Genomic DNA, 16,824 nt, shown 5'->3' with positions numbered 1-16,824 from the left:
CTAGACCACTATCTCACACCATACACAAAAATTAACTCAAAATGGGATTACAGACTTGGATGTAAGACCTGAAACCATCAATTACATTGAGGAAAACACAAGCAAAACACTCCACGGCACTGGCTTCAGGGATGTCTTTGGAGACACTAATGTAATGGCAAGGGAAATGAGAGCAAAAGTAAATGAATGGGACAACATCAAGCTACAAAGCTTCTATGCAGTCAGTGGAACTATCATTAAAACAAAAAGACACCTATTGAATGGGAGAAGGTATTTGCACAATGTATACCTGACATGGGGCCAATATCCACGATCTATAAATAACTCATGCAACTCACCAAAAAGAAAACAAACAACCCAATAAAAAAAATGGGCCAAAGACCTAAACAGATACTTCTCCAAAGAAGACATACAGATGGCCAAAGTCATATAAAAAATGTCCAACATCACTTAATACCAAGGAAATGCAAATCAAAATCACAATGAGATGCCTTATCATTCCAGTGAGAATGGTACTTATCCATCAAAAAACCAAACCAGAAACACCAAATGTTTGTGAGGGTGTGGAAAAAAAGGAACTCTTGTGCTCTGTTGATGGGAAGATACACTGGCCTGGCACCTATGGAACTAGTATGGCGGTTCCTCAAAATATTGAAAGTATATATCCTATGATGCAGCAATTCCATTTCTAAGTATCTACCTGAAGAATATTAAATTGATAATTTGAAGATATAGATGCACTTCTATGTTGACTGCAGCACTGACTACAATAGCCAAACAATGGAAACAACCTAAATGCCCATCAAGGAAGCAGTAAATTAAAAAGACATGGTATATATGCACAATAGAATACTACTCAGCTGTAAAAAAGATGAGTTATTGCCATTTGCAACAACATGGATGGAACTGAAGGGGATGGTGCTAAATGAAAGAAATCAGAAGAAGAGAGACAAACACTGGAATTCACTATATGTGGAATACAGAGGGGGTAGGAAACGATAAAACTTAATCAAAACAAACCCTATAAGTATGACTGCAAAAGTGAAGCTACTAGAGGGGCAACCAGGATGAGGGTTGAAATAAATGATGGAGGAGGTCCAGTAACTAGGGGAGGACTATGGTAACATACATCAGAGGCAGTGTGACCCTTCTCTAAAATGTGACCCTTCTCCTCTAAATCATAAATAGTAATGTAAACCAACCTTTTTTCAATAAAGAAGCGTGCACACACACATACATTTTGCAATTTTCTAGTCCTTATTAAATTAAACTGAACCATTCGAGACCTTCTATAGTTGGACACAACCTGCCCTCCCTAATTGTTAATTTCTGTTACTTCCCTATGACAAACACACTGCCAAAGTGAAGCAAAGCTCTCACTTTTCAGTTTCTTTGGCTTTCTCATCACGCTGGTGAACTCTGACACTCTCCTCTGCCCCCACTGAAATTCTTTTGAAATCCTCCAGGAGGACCTCCCTGGTGGTGCAAGGGGATAAGACGCAACCTATGAAGCTATCTGTAGCCACTGTAGCACGAATGCGATCCCTGGCCAGGGAGCTACCCACATGGTGCAGCAGACAGCTCCAGCCTTGACCACTGCTCTCCTCAGGAGTGTATTTCAGTCAGTCTGCCTGTTCTGTTCCCCACTCTGTCTCTGGTGAATCCTCTCACCCTCCACTCCTCTCGCCTGTACCCCAGCTCTTATATGCATAAATAAATAAATCTTTAAAAAAATGAAATGCTCCAGGTGCTGTGTGTGCATCAGAGATGCTACATCCTTCAGGACACTTTCCCAATCTCTCCAACTATGTATAATTTTTCCCCTTTAACTTTGATTTTTAGTTATAAGGTACTTAAGATACAAATAATATGATACTTACCTAACTTTTGAATATTTGTCTCATTCCTTAATTTTTATTAGTTTAGCTTCCTGCTATAGCAATTTTATTTTGCATGCCTTTCTATTGCCAAGGCCCAGCACAGTGCCTTGCACACAGGTGGTGCACAATATATAATGTTTGAATTGGATTCTCGGAAAACCTTGTTCCAAAATTGTTTCTAATGATAGTTGCTAAGAAATACAATCCAGAGAATAAATGACACAATAAGCCAAACCATGATGGAAGTCATAATATTCTGAAAATGTACTTATTGAAAACACAAGATACTTGAAAGATTAAAAACAGACTCAGCAAGCCCTTCCCATGTGCTAGCAAGACTTTTAGAATAGGAGACTGCATTATTTAATAACTCAAGATGTATTGGAAAAAATCAGGTTGGGAGAAAATAGTGGAAATTACTGTAAAAACATTTATAAACATCCTTTTTATATTCTTTGTAATAAAACCCACATTCAACAAAGAAAACATTTACAGAATTCTCTGCAGTTCACATCTTGAATAAGGATAACTGTGTTTCTCTGTTGATTTCACAGGAGATGACTCGCTGGGGAGGTTGTGGGGACACAGAAGGAAGCTGGTACTAAGGGATGTAGGTGCCAGGCCTGTCTGTACTCTAGCACAGCCAGGTGCCCTCTGCTTACCTTAGTCACAATTCCATACACTTGGTATCAAGGGCTACTAGACAGGTAAGTAGCATCATTTCTGCCACTGTTGGGAGTTAAACAGAACAGGCTATGAATTTTAGAAGCTGCAACAAACTGCTAAGCCTTTACTTCATATCAGGAGGAGACTTTATATCATTTGTCAAGAGAGGCCCAACCTCTCACAGCTCTTTAAACAGGACCATGGGTTTTTGAACACTGCCTTGGGATGATCCAGCACCAACACCAGGCTTCACCTGAGTGACTCCACCTGGAACTGCTGTGTGGTAAGCCAGCCACAGGCCACTGGCTTCCATGTCACTCACACATCACTGCTTCAGAGGAGATGCAAGGCCTGAGGGCTCGACCAGCCAAGCTCCTATGACCAGGGGCTCATGCTGGAGAGTTCAGATTCATATGACACATCTAACATCACAGGTGAGGGACTAGGAAGCACTGTCCAGAGAGCCAGTGACCCCACCCCACTCCACTAGCACAGAGGGCTGCTTCATCAGCCACAGGGAAGTCGTACCAGTCCTTTCCACGTAATACACAGCCACTCAACCTTGGTGAGCTGGATACCACACAGAACAGTGCAATCTCCCTGAGCTCAGCCTTTATTGGTTTCCTTCTTCACTTCAGAGCCAGGTGGATCTGGCTGCCCTAGGGAGGCTCCCCATCCTCTCTCAGTCTACCCCCACCACTCCCACACTCCATCAAAACTCAGCACCTGGTTTCTCTTTCTATAGGATCCTGCCACTTTATTCACTTTAGTCATGCCTTCATCCATCACTCACAATTCCTCTGTCATCCCCGTGCCAGAGGCAGGTGAGTGGGATCAGGGACACCCTGTGTGCGAACAGTTCTCCCTCCCAGCCCACCACCTTCTTGGTGCTGCCTTTCCAAATCTACTCCTTCCTTCTCCTTTCTGCAGGCCACTGCTGCGCTTCTCCCCAGCAAACTTTCTCATATTTTTTAAACTTTAATTTTGGCTGCATGCAGTAATGAGTAGGAAGAGAAGCTCCAAACTAGAAGAGGAAGATATTATTAGGAGTGTTTACAGAGAAAATATTGTTAATACTCAATACCCCACTCCTGTTCCTCCAGCAAGTACAGAGAATCCAAACTTTTAGCTTGCCAGCCTCAGCACCCACTGCACTGAGGGACACAGATGACACAAGGATCCAGTGGACCTGCCGTCAGAAAAGGCAGCAAGTTAAGAAAAAAAAGTAAGAGGAGAGAACTGGGAAAAGTTCTCTAATTTTCTTGCAGAAAACCTTTTTCCTATCTCTGAGAGTTGTCACCCAGAGCCTACATGGAAACCCTGAGGGAGCCCTGCCACTCAATGTATATTTACTTATATAGAAAAAATAATTTTGTGTCCTTCCATCTCCCCTTCTTAGATCAGGGAACTTTGGCATGTTCACAACACACCTAGACTGTGTGGAGCTGGGAAAGGGCTGCATTCACAGCCAGAGGTGAGCTGAAAAGCCCCCACAAGCCAATCCCCATCCAGCCGCCAGAGCCCAGAGAGGGATCCATTCATTGCTGGGGCAGACCATAAGTACACGGAAGGGCTCTCCCAACTTGCCATTTTAGATTACGGATATTTTGTGTGTCTGCAACACACTTAGACTGAGTGGAGCTGGGGAAGAGCTGCCCCTTCAGCCAGAGGTGAGCTGAAAAGCCCCCACAATCCAGTGAGCTGAAAAGCCCCCACAAGCTTGGCCCCTTCTGGCCACCAGTCTGAGCCCAGAGGGGGATCCAGCAATTTGGAGCCCAGTGGGTGATCCTGCCACCACAGGGTAGATTGTGGGACCATAAGACCCTCCTTGGAATTAAACAAACACAGAAGGAGGAGAGTCTCTGTGACAGCAACCACTAACATATTCATAGTACTACTGCCCTACTGGAATTCAGACATAACAGTTTTTGACTCAATTGGATCACTAGTTTCCGACATCCCAGAAAGAGCACACCAAAAAGATGTCAGCCATTACCAGCGACACAGTGTCCCAACGAATAGACCAAATTAGAAAACAAGCAGCAAGGAGAAGAAAAACTACAAATAACCAAGCAAATCCTCAGGAAAAAGACACACCACAAAAAGAAAACTGCCCACCTGATTGCAACTACAGTGACTTGGAAGAACTTCTGAGCCTTCCAGAAAGAGAATTTAAAATAGCCGTGATTAAAAAACTGACAGAAGTCATGAAGGAAAACAATAATGAGAAGAATGAAATTGAGTCCCTAAAGAGGGAAGTGAAGAGATCAAAGGATTAATGGAAGAGCTAAAGAACTCTGGGAAAAGGAGTGATAACAGAATAGATGAAATGGAAGAATGAATAAGCACTCTAGAAGACACAGAAATAAAAAGAACCAAAACAGAAAAGGAAAGACAAGTACGAATGAAAAAGAATGAAGAAAGACTTTGGGAATTATCTGACTCCATGAGAAAAGGAAATCTAAGAGTTATAGGAACCCAGGAGGAGAGGAGAAAGACCTAGGAACAGAGAAATTATTCAAGGAAATAATTGAAGAGAATTTCCCAAATGTGAAAACCAAACTTCCATGATGAAAGAAAATACAGCAGGACACATAATAGTAAAGCTCCCAAGAATCCAAGACAAGGAAAAAATAACGAAGCTGACAAGAGGAAAGAAACAGATAACATACAAAGGAAAACCAATCAGACTGACATCAGACCTCTCCGAAGAAACACTACAGGCAAGGAGAGAGTGGAGGGACATAGTCAAAAGACTCCAAGAAAACAGATGCCAACCAAGAATACTCTCCTGCAAAGCTCTCCTTCCTCTATGAAGAAAGAATAAGGACCTTCCAGGCAAACAGAAACTCTGGAATTTCGTTACAACTAAACCCCACTCCAAAAAATACTACAAGGAGTCCTAAAGCCAGAACCAACAGAGGGATAAATAACAACAAAATAAGGCCAAAAAAAAAGAAAAAAAATTATTAAAAGAATAAATAAATAAAATGAGAGGAAAGACAAACAAAATGGCAAACACAGACACTAACATATCAATATTAATGCTAAATGTACATGGACTAAACTCTTCAATAAAAAGACAGAATCACAGGCTGAATTAAGAAACAAAACCCAAACTTTTGCTGTCTCCAGAAAACACATTTAGCAACAAAAGATAAAAATAGACTGAAAGTAAAAGGATGGAAAACAATCCTACAAGCAAATGGACCAAAAAAGAAGGCAGGAACAGCTATACTTATATCAGATAAAACAGATTTCAAACACAAACAGGTAAAAAGAGACCCCAACGGTCACTACATTATGATCAAGGGGACAATACTTCACGAAGAAATAACACTGATAAATATATACTCACCAAATTAAGGAGCACCAAAATACATCAGACAACTACTATCATCTCTGAAAGCAGACATCAGAGAAAATGCATGTATAGTAGGAGACTTCAACACACCACTATCAACAATGGATAGATCAATGAGACAAAAAATAAGAAAGGACACTAAAGCTCTAAATAAGGATCTAGAGCTCATGGGATTAACAGACATCTATAGAACACTAAATCTAAAAAATTCTGAGTACACATTTTTCTCAAGCGCACATGTATCATTCTCCAGAATCAATTACATACTGAGACACAAGACAAACATCAACAGATACACCAAGATTGAAAATATACCAACCATCTTCTCTGACTATGAAGGCATCAAACAAGAAATAAACCATAAAAAGAAGGCAAGGAATTCTCCTACCTCATGGAGATTGAAACCCACACTACTGGAAGACCACTGGACTAATGAGGAGATCAAAGAAGAAATTGAAAAATACTTTGAGTTCAATGACAAGGAGGACAACAATTTCCTAAAGGAATGGGGTGCAGCAAAAGCAATAGTAAGAGGAAAATATATAGCAATAGAGGCTCACATCAAGACACAAGAAAGAACTCAAAGAAACAACCTAATCTCAAAGCTCAAAGGACTAGAAAAAGAACAATGAAAAAAGCCCCAAAACCAGTAGAAGAAAAGAAATAATAAAAATCAAAGCAGAAATAAATGAAATCAAAACGAAAAAAAAAATCCAAAAGATCAATGAAACCAAAATTGGTTCTTTGAAAAAAAATAAATAAAATAGACAAACCCCTAGCCAGGCTCACAAAGGAAAAACGGGAGAAAGCACAAATAAATAGGATTACAAATGAAAGAAGAGAAATCCCAACAGACAGAGCCGAAATCAAAAGAATAATCAGAAACTACTATGAACAGTTATATCCAAACAAGTTCAACAATCTTGAAAAGATGGACAAATTCCTACAACTCTACTATCAACCAAAGCTAGATAAAGAAGAAATAGAACACCTAGCAGACCAATTACAAGCAGCGAAATTAAAATGGTAATCAAAAACCTCCCCAAAAACAAAAGCCCAGGACCTGATGGATTTACAAATGAATTCTAACAAATATTCAGAAATGAATTAGTGCCTATCCATCACAAACTCTTTCAAAAATTTGGGAAGGAAGGGATAATACCAAACACATTCTATGAAGCCAACATTACACTAATACCAAAACCGAACAAGGTCAATGCAAAAAAAGAAAACTACAGGCCGATCTCTCTAATAAACATGGATGCAAAATCCTCAATAAAATTTTAGCTATCAGAATCCAACATTGTATCCATAAAATAATTCACTGTGACCAAGTAGGATTTATTCCAGGGACACAAGGATGGTTCGACATCCGAAAATCAAAAAACGTTATCCAACACAACAACAAAAAGAAATACAAAAACCGTATGATAATATCAATAGATGCTGAGAAAGCTTTTGACAAAGTACAACACCCATTTATGATAAAGTACATTGAAATTCTCGGGATACAAGGAACATACCTCAACATCATAAAGGCCATATACGACAAGCCCAAAACCAGTATCATTCTCAATGGTGAAAGGCTGAAAGCATTTCCATTAAGATCTGGAACAAGACAAATATGTCCACTCTCACCACTGCTTTTCAATATAATACTGGAATTCCTAGCCAAAGCAATAAGACAAGAGAAGATCATACAAGGAATCCAAATAGGAAAAGAAGAAGTTAAACTATCACTATTCTCATATGATATGATAATATACATACAGAACCCCAAAAGATCCACAGAAAAACTAATTCAACTAATCAATCAATTTAGTAAAGTGGCAGGATACAAAATCAACATGCAAATTTCAGTAGCCTTTCTATACACAAACAATAAATCTGAAGAAGAAGAAATAAAAAAAATCCCTTTTATTATTGAAACAAAACAAATCAAATACTTGGGAATAAACCTAACAAAAGAGGTAAAGGATCTATATAAAGAAAACTATAAAACACTGTTAAAAGAATTAGAAGACGACACAAAGAAATGGAAAGACATCCCCTGCTCACAGATTATAAGAATTAACATTAGCAAAATGGCCATCCTACCAAAACCAATTTACAGATTCAATGTTATTCCAATAAAAATTTCAATGACATTCCTTAAAGAAATGGAACAAATATTGATGAAATTCATATGGAATCACCAAAAACCCTGAATAGCCAAAGCGCTCCTGGAAAAAAAAAAAAAGAAAAAAAACAAAGGATGGAGGCATCACACTCCCAGATTTCAAACTATACTACAAAGCCATAATCATCAAAACTGCATGGTACTGGAACAAGAACAGACACACAAACCAATAAAACTGAATAGAAAATCCAGAAATAAACCCACAGATTTATGATCAACTAATCTTTGACAAAGGAGCAATAAATGGTGCTGGGAAAACTGGGTTGCTACATGCAAAAGAATGAAGCTTGACTACTACCTCACACCATGCACAAAAACCAACTCAAAATGGATTAAAGACATAAGACCTGAAACCATAAAATACACAGAAGGAAATATAGGAGAAATGCTACGTGATATGCACATCAAAGACATCTTTACAGACATATCACCCAAAGCAGTGATAGTGAAGGCAAAGATAAATAGCTGGGACTACATCAAATTAAATAGCTTCTGCACAGCAAAAGAAACAATAACTAAAACAAAGAGAAACCCCACCGACTGGGAGAACATTTTTGCACACAACACCAATGATAAAGGACGGATCCCAAAAATCTACAAAGAGCTGCTGAGACTCAACAAAAACAAAGAAAATAATCCAGTCAAAAAATGGGCAGAAGAGCTAAAAAGAAACTTCTCCAAAGAGGAAATGCAAATGGCCCAAAGGCATATGAAAAAATGTTCAACATCATTTATAATCAGGGAAATGCAAACCAAAACTACAATGAGATACCATCTTACACCAGTGAGATTGACACATAGTAAAAAAACTAGCAACAACAAATGTTGGCGAGGTTGTGGAGAAAAAGGAACTCTCCTACTTTGCTGGTGGGTGTGCAAAATGGTCCAACCACTATGGAGAGCTATGTGGATTTCTTGACCTGCTAAAGATAGAGCTTCCATTTGACCCAGCAATTCCACTCCTAGGTATTTACCCAAAGGACACAGAAACATTAATACAAAAGGGCACCTGCGCCCCTATGTTTATAGCTGCACTAGTCACAATAGCTAAGCTATGGAAACAACCCAAATGCCCAAAAACAGAAGACTGTATCAAGAAAATGTGGTATATATACACAATGGAATATTACTCAGCAATCAAAAAAGATAAACTCATGCAATTTGCAGCAACATGAATGGAGTTGGAAGGGATCATGCTCAGCGAAATAAGCCAGAAAGAAAAATAAAAATACCGGATGGCCTCAGTCATAGCAGGAATTTAGAAAAACTAAATAAGGGACCATGAAAAAGACTAATTAATAGAAAGTAATAATCAAAATCAATAAGCAACTATAGACCAGAGACACACTACAGTGGGGGCCGGTGGGTGGAGAAGAGGGATTAGGGTCAGAAAAAGGGGGTGGGAATTGTATGGGGAATATAACCAAAAGGAAAATGCATACATCATGCTAAAATGAAAAATGATATAAGAATTACATAAAATAAAATAATTCATAAAAAAAAGAAAAAAAAGTAGTTAGTTTTGAGAATGGAACAATAAACTGAAAAAAAAAAAGAAAACAATTTCATCACAACCCTGAAATGATCATTCAAGAAACTAGTTTTTTTTTTTTTTTAAAGATTTATTTATTTATGTAAGCACTGGATACAGTCAGAAGGGTGGGAGGGTAAGAGAGAGAATTCACCAGAGCCAGAGCGGAAAGCAGAACAGGCAGACTGACAAAGTACACTGCTGAGGGGAGCAGTGGGCGGCAGGAGAGGTCTGGACACCATTTGGGACCCTTGCCTTGCAGCCAGGGATCGAACTGGCGCTGTAGAGGCTGCGGGCAGCTTCGCAACCCAGCGCTCAACCACTGCGCCACTGGGGAGGCCCGAAACTAGTTGTATTATAAGGGTATACATGAGTCATAAAAATTTTTATAAGAGGTGTCTCCCTGGTGCCCAGGGGTTAAAGTGTTAGCACTGTCAAGCTATTCTGAGCCAATGTGGCATGAGTTTGATCCCCAGCCAGGGAGATACCCACATGGCACAGCAGACCTCTCCTGTCTTCCCGCTTCTCCCCTTAGCAGTGTATCTTAGTAGATCTTCCTGTTGTGCTCCCCACCTCCCACCCCTAGCTATGGTGAATCCTCTCCCCTCCTGCACCTCTGGCCTATACCCCAGTTTTATTATGCATAAATAAATAAAAATAAAATTTAAAAAATGTTTAAAGATTAATGAATTGTGAACCTGTAGTGAACCAAATGCATGAAGCATACAAGCTTTCAACGCACTGAAAGACTTCAACTTTCAGTTTAAATCACCGAATTTATGTGTCATTTGTCATTATACAGGAATCAAGTACTTGCCTGTGTAAAAATACTACACAAAAAATTTTTCTTTTATGGTGACAAAGGCAATTTAATATTTATTTATGTTTATTTTTTTAAATTTTATTTTTTATATTCCCCATACAATTACAACCCCCTTATTTTGACCCCAAGCCATCCATTCCCGCCCCCCACCCGCAATAGAGTGTCCCTGGTTCATAGTTGTTTGTCGATTTTGATATTTTCTTTCTTATAGTTATTCTTTTTCCTGGTCCCTTATTTAAGTTTTCTAGATTCCTGCTATGAGTGAGACCATCCAGTATTTTTCTTTTTCTTTCTGGCTTATTTCGCTGAGCATGATCCCTTCCAGCGCCATCCATGTTGCTGCAAATTGTATGTGTTTATCTTTTTTGAATTCTGAGTAATATTCCATGGTGTATATGTACCACATCTTCTTGATCCAGTCATCTATTTTTGGGCATTTGGGTTGTTTCCAAAGCTTAGCTATTGTAAATAGTGCTGCTATAAACATAGGGGTGCAGGTGCTCTTTGGAGTTGATGTTTCTGTGTCCTTTGGGTAAATACCTAGGAGTGGAATTGCTGGATCATATGGAAGCTCTATGTTTAGTAGGTCAAGAAATCTCCACAAAGCTCTCCATAGTGGTTGGACTAGTTTGCACTCCCACCAACAGTGCAGGAGAGTTCCTTTTTCTCCACAACCTCGCCAACATTTGTTGCTGCGTTTTTTTAGTATGTGCCATTCTCACTGGTGTAAGATGGTATCTCACGGTAGTTTTGATTTGCATTTCCCTGATTACAAGTGATGTTGAATATTTTTTCATATGCCTGTTGGCCATTTGCATTTCCTCTTCAGAGAAGTTTCTTTTTAGCTCTTCTGCCCATTTTTTCACTGGATTATTTTCTTTGTTTCTGTTGAGTCCCATCAACTCTGCAGATTTTTGGGATCAGTCCCTTATCATTAGTGTTGTGTGGAAAAACGTTCTCCCAGTTGGTGGGGTATCTCTTTGTTTTTGTTATTGTCTCTTTTGCTGTGCAGAAGCTCTTTAATTTGATGTAGTCCCAGCTGTTTATCTTTGCCTTCACTATCACTGCTTTGGGTGATGTGTCTATAAAGATGTCTTTGATGTGCATATCCCGTACTGTTTCGCCTAATATTCCTTCTATGTATTTTATGGTTTCAGGTCTTATGTCTAGTTCTTTAATCCATTTTGAGTTGGTTTTTGTGCATGGTGTTAGGTTTAGTCAAGCTTCATTCCTTCGCATGTAGCGACCCAGTTTTCCCAGCACAATTTATGAACAAACTTTCTTTGCTCCAATGCATATTCTTTGCTCCTTTGTCAAAGATAAGTTGACCATAAATCTGTGGGTTTATTTCTGGATTTTCTATTCCATTCCATTGGTCTGTGTGTCTGTTCTTGTTCCAATACCATGCAGTTTTGATGATTATGGCTTTATACAAAAAAATCTTAAGGCAAATCTCAAACTGTAATTTGATTGAAAACAATTCTAAATTGTTCCTACAGAGTAGTAATCCTAAAGAACTTTAAATATCACATATAGTACAGTTCCCATAGAAAATTATGATTGAAACTTCAAGTGAAATATGTCCATTCAGTCCATGTCCTCGCTGTTGCCTCATGTGAGGAGAGAGGAAAACACTTTCTTTGGTATTTTAACTCAGAAAGATGTGAAAAGGATGAACGATTGATTTGTGTTTCCAAATAGATCAGGCCATCCCCTCCACGTTCATTCATTGGGCACGTGGAGCTCAGTGATGCAGGAGGTAGCAGGTGGGCGTGAAGGAGTGGATTCACAGGCTGTTTCATTCACTTAGCAAATACGTGCTGAGCAGGCATCATTCCTGGCACTTTGGAAACAAAGCTGAACACCAAGGGCAGATGTGGCTGCACGAAGGATCTCTGCTCTGGTAGCAAAAAACAAGCCACAGAGGAGAGTGCTGTGCCAGCTCCTGGGCCAGCTCCTGTGACAAGGATTTCCTCCCACTGCTATGTCTTCCTTTATCAGAAAATGGAAATAAATCAGAAAAAAATCCTCGCAAACATTTTTTTCAGATATAATATCATGTTTCTGGGGTGAGGAACCCTCCAAGGCTACATGGTATAGTCCCAAGAATATGAACTTTTTGTCAGGAGCTGAGTCTCCCTATCCAGCTCTCCTATTGCCTCCCCTTCCACTGCTGCAGACCCTGGGGGAAGGCAAAGCCCAAGGGCTGGAGTTCCCAGAGGCAGACCCGCCAGGCTGGGAGGCTGCAAATGGGTCTCAGCTGTAACCATGTGATACCCCTGAAGTGAGAACTGGTAGTCGGGGTGACCCCAAGAGCAGTGCAAGTGAGAGGCGCACATGGACCCTCAGAGAATCAACACAGGATGACTCACCCAAGAGCACCCAGTTAAGAGAGGGAAACCTGGGTCCTACTTGGGTTGCTCTGCTCATATTTTAAATACAAGCACAGCACAGGGGCATCTAAATGATGTCAGTCACTGTTTCATCTGGAAAAAGCATCTCTCATTCTCAAGTCAGGCTAGTTTACAGTGGACAAGACCCATACCAGGCCCAGAGGCCTTCTCAGGCTGTAAAATCAATCTTGCTTGGATCCTCCCTCAGGGCTAATCTATAGACATTAAGTAAAAGCAAAAGAACTTCAGAATGTGAGCGGAATACAGAGGATGCTGGATTTTGAGGGATTCCCTACCACCTAAGTGACCACACTTAGCTAAGTGTGCACAAGGAAGTTACAGGAAAGGAACAATGACATGGTTGACATCAGGGAGGAAGGACAGATTGTGTGGAGACCCACTGGCCTCCCAGTCTGCTGAGAAGAAGCAGACATGCCCCAGAGTGAAGGGAACAGCTGTGAGGGGCCGGGTGTGTGCATCACAGAAGAAGCCACATTTTTGGTATCTTAGAAAAAGCTTTTCAAGGCCTTCAAGACATTTCAGTCTGGGCACAAGATCATCCTGCAGAAAACACTCTTCCCTGCGGGCTCCAGAGGTGCTTCCTGAGCTGGAGCTGCTGCCTTCCCTCACCTCCTGCATCTCTGGGGCCTCTGTGCAGGACACGTGTAGTTCAAAACAATGTTTACACAATATTGCAATAAAACCATTACACCCAAGCACAGAAATACTAAGACAAGGCTACATATTACTTCCTGTTTTGAGTTATTTTATGATTCTATCATAATTTATGAGAATTCTTGAGAAACAATTTTAAGATGTTCCCCAACTTAACTGAGTTCTCACTTTAGGTCTCAGACATTTAATCCCTGTGGAAAGCCACATGACTGGACCCATATTAAAATAGGGCTGAAAAAAGTCACCACCAAACATACTGCTTTACTGTCTTATTTAAATTGACCTGAGCCTGGACTGGGTGAAACCACCAACATTCCAAGAAGCCAGCAAGAAGGAGAATATTCCAGTGGAAATGACTGCAATAGAGAACTGGCACTTGCTTCTACCTGCAACCCCCACCTGACTATTCATCCTCATTCTCCACAAGCTCATTTATCCCCTTTTATATGACAATCCCCCCATTGCACTCTCACCTTGGAACATGATTTTAGGTCTGTCTAAATCTGTGTACCCTGAATTGCAATTCTTTGCTTCTCCCAAATAAATACATTTGTCACCTGTTAACTTTGCAGGTCTCTTCCTGAAGGCTAACCCACCACCATGACATGCACCTTCCAGCTCTGGAGGATGGGGGAGGGAAGGAGGCAATTTCTATGGCAACAGAATTAATCCTGATTAAGCAAAAACATGCCTTTCTCCTAGCCAAAGTCAATACTGCAGACACAATGTCAGGCCCTATCAGCAACTTCACATGAAAATAATCCTAAATGGAATTTGCATTCATATATTTACAACCAAATTTGAATTCAGTTTGTAAGCCCTTAATAAACTACATACCTGTATTGAGGAGTACTGGGTAAAATTTTCTATTTAGTACCATCTATAAACTTCTTTTTTTTTAAAAGATTTATTTATTTGTATACAAGAGCTGGGGTACAGGCCAGAGACGCAGGAGGGTGAAAGGATTCACCAGAGACAGAGCGGGGTACAGAACAGGCAGACGGATTGAAACACACTGCAGAGGGGACCAGCGGGCAAGACAGGAGAGGTCTGCCGTGGGATTCTCTCTGGCCGGCCAGGATTGAACTCGCACTGCAGAGGCTACGGGCAGCTTCACAGCGCAGCGCTCAACCCACTGTGCCATCAGGGAGGCCCTAAAAACTTCTTTTAATCTCTGATCTGGAACAAAAAGAAAAACCCATTTGTAGCTCATTGGGTAATGCTCAACTTTTAAAAACAAGAAATAAAGCAGTTGCTATTTCATTTAACCAATGCAAGATGGACAGTCGGCCCTGCTTATCAACGTATAAGGATATAGGACCCCAATTTCCACAAGTATGTGTAGAACTTTAAAATAGACACTTCTCTGCCCTGAAACCAACCAACCACTGTCAGCAGCATAAAGAATAGCTACAAAGAACTGATGGTTCTGATTTCACAAATTTTAATTTTCAGTCTCTCCTGGCTTACTCTTCAGATGATCGGAAGTCCAAATAGTTCTCCACATTGTTTTCCTCTAGAAGTGAAGAGTTTTTCCCAACATATGAAGAGTTGAGAAGAAAAGCTGTTGCCACCTTCTTTACAATTTGTAAAATGTACAACTCTCTTTCAAGAGAAACGTCTACAGTAAGGAAACTGCAGGACAAAGAATCTAAACTGAACAGGAATGGGGAAGAGACAATGGAAGTGGTCAGAACAAAGCCATGGTGGTATGTACTGGACATAATTTATTTACATCAAGAAAAGAACCCCACGATAGAACATCCAGCAAACTTGCAACACTGACTCTTTCAAGAAGGCATGGGGCTTTTCAAAAAGGCTGATACCAAAAGAGCATGCTATTGGACAAGAGCATGATAAACCAGCATGAAGTCCCAGAAAGGGGAAATCTACATACAATTAGACATTTTGAAACTAATTTTCTATAGCCTGTGGGACTCAGGAGGAATTCCAAAGCAAATGTGAAAGTCTTCTGAACTCAATGAGAGTTGCCAGGTGAGAAGTTCCAAATCTGAAAGCCACCAGATCCAGAAACAGAGAATGGAAAGAGGCCACTGAGATGCAAGATGTCAATGTAGACAAAGGCACAGGTGGTGGGAGAGGGGAGGCGTTGCCATTGACTAGATAGGGGTTCAGAGGTTCACCTAGTAGGGTGACCTAGCAGCTGTAATGCCAGGTCCCCTTAAAGGAAAAATAGGGAGATGCGAATAAAAATTCATGCCTATCTCTTCGTGAAAACCCTACCACCCACGATCCGGATTCCAGAGTGAGCACTGTTCTTACAAGCCTCTCGCCTTTGCTTCTACTTCCTCTGTCTGAGATGCCCTCTTTCAACTTCATGGTCTTCTGGTAAACTACCATTCCTTTTTTGAGATATCACTTACTATGCTACTACTGTCATATGGGGTTCTCTCTGGTCTGGACTTACTTTTATCTAAGAATTCTGGCTGGCTCATTCCTCTTAGGTGCAGTTTAGAGCTGGCTCCCTATTCCCCACCAGGCTAAAATGTCACCATCCAGTCTTGTTCCACATCCCGCAGATGGTCTCCAATCAGTGCTCCTGAAGGGGTGAGACTATTTCCACTGAAAACCTAAGAAATAAAGCTAGAGTATCATTGTAGTCTCACTGAGAGTTTACACCATACACCATGTGCACTCACTTTATGCTAGCACCATGATGAGTTCCTTATTTGCATCATCACAGTGGCAGGAGGTTACGGGTTTTGGGGGGACTGAGTGGGGATTGGCGACTTGGTCAGGCTTGCCAGGACTCAGGGGTCTGGGCGGGGCTGCTCCTGGCTTAGCTGACTCAGGGAACTAGGCGGGGCTGCTTACTCTGTCTCTCAGCAAGTCCATGTCCTTGGCCCTCAGCAGGGAGGCAGAGCCCTGGTGCACAAGGGCCCTTGGCATCTGTCAGATCCCGCTCTTGGTCATCTAGGGCGGCCCGCCCCAAGGACTTTGAAAGCGGTGCCCCAGTCTTCTCCCTGGAGACCGGAAACTCCCCTGTAACAGATGCGCATTGGCGCCGTTCTGCCCGTCCTGGCGCGCCATTGGCTGGCGGACCCGCGGTGGGCGGGACGGCGCTCCTCCAGTGGACAGTGGTTCACCACCCCCCACCCCAGCGGGTCTGGGTCAGCTGTGGCTTTGGCTCTCATTTCCACCTGTCATTTTTTTTTTCAAGCAAGTCCCACCCCCCCAAATTGTCCCCAAGTGTCCCAGTGTCCTCGGTGTGCCCCTCCCCCCCCAGATGTCTACGTGTACTGGATGTATCCAGTCCTTATGCCTAGGAGAACCCGCTGGCCAACGAGGGGTG

At 41.2% G+C, this 16,824-nt stretch overlaps 1 pseudogene; it reads right to left on the bottom strand.

The window, feature by feature from the left end:
- LOC119250969 (TIMELESS-interacting protein-like) overlaps nt 1–16,500 on the bottom strand; it is a 48,037-nt pseudogene extending 31,537 nt beyond the window's left edge.
- Between the last annotated feature and the right edge of the window lie 324 nt (nt 16,501–16,824).

The sequence above is a fragment of the Talpa occidentalis genome, unplaced genomic scaffold, assembly GCF_014898055.3.
Source record: "Talpa occidentalis isolate TD23 unplaced genomic scaffold, MPIMG_talOcc4v2.1 talOcc4.19, whole genome shotgun sequence".
NCBI lineage: Eukaryota > Metazoa > Chordata > Mammalia > Eulipotyphla > Talpidae > Talpa > Talpa occidentalis.
This window is presented reverse-complemented; position numbering and strand designations above follow the sequence as displayed.